The sequence below is a fragment of the Rhagoletis pomonella genome, unplaced genomic scaffold (assembly GCF_013731165.1).
Source record: "Rhagoletis pomonella isolate Grant_MI unplaced genomic scaffold, Rhpom_1.0 Rhpom_scaffold_00003, whole genome shotgun sequence".
NCBI lineage: Eukaryota > Metazoa > Arthropoda > Insecta > Diptera > Tephritidae > Rhagoletis > Rhagoletis pomonella.
The window spans coordinates 92,815,503-92,820,062 of NW_023458557.1; the positions used below are offsets into that span (position 1 = coordinate 92,815,503).

At 30.1% G+C, this 4,560-nt stretch overlaps 1 long non-coding RNA gene across 1 annotated transcript; it reads left to right on the forward strand.

Moving 5' to 3' along the window:
• Window positions 1-2,462: 2,462 nt before the first annotated feature.
• Window positions 2,463-3,387, forward strand: LOC118736687. The gene is made up of 2 exons (XR_004992763.1): window positions 2,463-2,701; window positions 3,068-3,387. It is a non-coding gene; the product is annotated as an uncharacterized LOC118736687 (long non-coding RNA).
• Window positions 3,388-4,560: the final 1,173 nt, after the last annotated feature.

The window sequence follows — 4,560 nt, forward strand, 5'->3', positions numbered from 1 at the left end:
AATAAACAATCGTGGTACAAAGCTCAATAAAAAATATTAAAAATAAAATGTTAACAAGCCACAATAACATTGACAAATACATAGTTTAGGAAGAGCCTGCCTGAAACTATACGAAAAAGCAAATAAGCAAATGGATGTATAGAATTGACAACAACAACCACACTGTCGAGTTTAAATAGCGGCAAATCAGCTGCACTAGATAGTAGTTGGTTGAATAAGGAAAATGAATTAGCAACAAGAGTTTACGGGATGTACATAGCTCAGTGGTTAACGCTTCTGACTTTGAACATCGAATTCGCAGGTTCGATCCCTGCTGAAGTCTAGAAAAAGAAGTCTGATGAGGAGATGTGGTGATCTCCGAAATAGTGCTATAACTTCTACCGCTTAGACTTTGTTGCTTTTTCAATTTTTCCTAATAAACAATCGTGGTACAAAGCTCAATAAAAAATATTAAAAATAAATTAAATTAAATTGAACTAAATTAAATAAAATTACATTAAACTAATTAAATGAAATTAAACGAAATGAAAAGAAATAATAGGGGTATTCATATAAAATAAAATTAAATTTCGGTAAATTCAAATAAAATTAAAATAAAATTTAAATTACATTAAAGTAAAATTTAAATTACATTAAAATAAATAAAAATAATAATTAGTTTAATTAAAGCTAAAACAAAATGAATATAAAACTAAAATAAAATATAAATTAAATTTGAGCCTAAATTAATAAAGTTTATAAAATTGAAATTAATTTAACGGAAGCAAATAACATTACAAGAGATTTGAAATTCATTACAATTAAAATAAAATTTAAATTAAATTTAAATAAAACTAAAACAAAAGTAATATAATATACAAATAAAACTAAACTAAACAAAATGAAACTTAAATAAAATTAAAATAAAACAGAACATACGTAAGTTCGTACAAATACATATACATATGCATATCCAAAAGTATGTATGTATGTGCTTATACATATATGTATGTACATACGTATGTCTAATTAATTCGCTGACTAATTTGTGCGTACGAGCCAGTTTAATTATGTGGCCGAAAGTGCATTGAACCAAAAAGCTAGCGAAATCTCATGACAAAACAAACGGAAAGAGAAAAATAGCTGTACAAAGAATCATTGTAATTACATACATACATATGTATACTCACCATTAGCTACGGGCCACGCTAAACAAAGTAATTTTAAAGAAAGTGATTTAAAATTAAGACAAATGTATTTATTACAAAATAAATACACTGATCGTAATCTCAACGTGATAGTTTGTGGGAAAAAGTTAGAGCTCAAAATTTCCCCTTTCTCTGCAAATCTATATAATGGCTTTTCGAACTTATGCAATTAGTGCAATTAACAAATTTTTGGAAATGAAAATTTTTTGTTTTCTTTTGCTTTGTGTTTTTATACAAAATTGTTGATTTGTCACGCAGCTGCTACATAGAAACGTGTATCTTTATCTAAGCGTACAACGGTGCCTAATGGTATCTTTGCAAAAATTTAATTTATTAAATGCACATAATATGCGTGTTAAAATATCTAGTACAATTTGCACAGTTGGTGGCAAGAGTAATGAAGAAAATTAAACGTTTCTTTCGCTTCTGGTTTTTTCTTCAACTTACAATTTATGAAAATTATTCACACTTTTCACCTCTTACTACTGTTACAATGCAATTTGCAATTTGTAGGTAAAAGTGGCCCACTCCTTTCACCAGGTGAATGCAAATAATAGAAGTGGAAGTCTTATGATGACTTTAATTGGATTTAGTGCATTAGCAAGCATTGCAATCGGCGAATTCACTTTGACATAATAAAAATATTGTTTTGCATTTTTTTTAAATCATTTACTTGCCTGGTATACAAAAGCTTTTAGAAATTTCAAAAATTAGCTTTTGCGAAAAGATCACCATTGTACTTTATTTTTTTGCCTTCTGCTTTAATTTTCTTTTATATTTAAAATTAACAAATTGTTTTTTTAGACAAATATTCAACAATATTTATTTTAATTTAATTTAATTTTTTATTTATGTTTCATTTTGTTATTTATATTTTTACTATTTTTAACATTTTTATGTTTTCCTTAATATATTTTTTCTATTTTATTTGAATTTTTTAGTTTATTTTACTCCAATTTTAAATTTATTTTATTTTATTTTATTTTATTTTATTTTATTTTATTTTATTTGATTTGATTTTATTTTATTTTATTTTTTTATTAAATTTAGTTTAATATATTTAATTTAATCTTTTTATTTTATTTTATACAACAATTTTTTTTTTTAGTTTGACGCCATTTTTAATGAAAAACTATTGTAGAAAAGTAACAATAATTTGTAAAAATGGTAGAAGTGATAACTACTTCGTAGATCACCACATCTTCTCATCAGACTTCTTCAGTGGGATTCGATCCAACGACCCCAGCTGACTCAGCCAGTTGCATGGGCGATACCATAGCAGGCAGTACAAACGACAGAAGTAGAAAGAAAGTCGCAGTCAGTCAGAAAAGCAAACGCAATAATTATACTTGCTGATTGCGAAGTTATAGTGATTGCGTACTTTGCAATGATCGTTTTTGATATTCATTTAATTTGGAACTTATTCATCCAGCAACAACAACAACACACATATATACCTCGCGCAAATAAAATAACAACAAATTCACTGACGATGGGAACAAGGTCACCAGCAAGTAATTTATCTTTTCAAAGGCTATTGGGGGATCGGCTGTTGGGGGATTGGCTGGCTGAGACGGAACAGACTAAGCGACTGCATGATTTGTTGTTTGATTGTGTAAATCATTGGTTAACGAGCGGGCGGGCGGGTTGGTTGGTTGCTTGGCGTTAATACTTGCGGAATTGTAAAAGCTTAAAAGTTGCAGCTGTTGTTGCGTTGAGCGCTGGCTGTGAGAGAAGATGTTGAAAGCGACTAAAGAGACTGGAGACAAAGGCGCTGCACCGAGATTTTTGCACGTTTTAAGCATGAGTCTTATTTATTATATTTAACACTCCTTTTTTATTTTTGTTAATGCTTTTTTTTTATTTTTTTTTTGCTTAAGGTTATCGCTGCACAGATGTATTTTTCCTGTTCGCTGTCTTCTTATCTGACTGCGCCTTGAATTCAACACCGTTGGCTGCGGCTGCGCGCAGGAAACAAAAACAAAAAATGCAACACTGTTAACATAAATAAAACCGCAAGACAGAGAAGAACAAACAGGCGCACAAAACAAAGTAAAAAATTACAAAAAAAAAATTACGACAACGTCAAGAACAACATTCAAACAAATTGCATTCATATAAAAACAAATTAATAACAACAACAGCAGACAAAAGCTGCGCTGTTTCTTACAGACAATAAAAATGCTTTATTGTAAAATCACTCACGCGGTCTTACATACTTTCGTGTTTATAATACATGTGTACATTAGAGCGTACCAGAAAAAAAAAGTTCGCCATACACCCCTGAGTCTAAACACAACAACACCATACAATTTCAAAAAAAGATTATATTTTTTTAACCGCACGCAGGGGTCGGTCTTTATACATTTTTCGTCATATTTTCGGCATTAACAGTTGGATCTTAGAGTATGATATAGCGGTGTATTTGCTGCTAAGTTCATTGACCTCAAGTACCCCATACTAATACTTATCGACCAGCTCTCAGTTCTTATCACCCTAACGTACTACGGTAATGATAGTAAATTAAAGCTTTCCAAAAATCACTAAACTTTTGCTATGGGAATATTTTCATTATACCAGTAGAACTATAAAAAAAAATAAAAGGAAAAATAAAAATTAAAAATTAAAAAATTTTGTCGAATACATATATTTAGACATCATCGAAAAATGTAAAAAAGCAACCATTAGGTTCGTTCACAATTTTTTTTTTTTCGAAGATGCCCCGCAAAAATTTTTTTTGTTTGCTTCTAAGGTGGTTTGGTCTAATGTACATACTTGTTGATGTAAACAAATACTTAGGCGTGCATTGCGTGTTCATTGAAAATTTAATTTAATAACTGTTCTCTTACATGCTTTTTGTTTTGGTTTTTCATTTTGCTGTTATTCTACACTTTAGATGCTTTTTGGTGTTTGTTGTTGCATTGCTTAAATTCTGTTGAATCTCTGATTAATGTTGCATTCCTGTTTTAAAATTTATTACATTGTTTTTGTTGTTTTGAAATGCCTCTCCATAATTGTATATCTACAAAGTGGCAGCTGTCAGCTGACCTGCACTCAACTCCACTCCACTCCACTTCGGCGGTCACATCCACTCTTACAGCCATCCTCCATTTAAGTGCATCCATAATGCGTCCACATTCATGACAGCATTTTTTTTTTTTTTTCTTCCATGCTGAAGGAGGCCAGCATCAAGCCACTATGTACATAGTGTTGCCAGCTTTCAATTTCCAGTTTGTAATTTTTTTCGTATTTAATGTCTATGTTTATTTCTTTCCTCAATTTTCTTTCACCTACAAATTAATGCTGCTCGATTAACTTGCTTTGATGCTATGTATGTACATTGTTGCAAGCTTTTGTAAGTTTGGAGAAACGC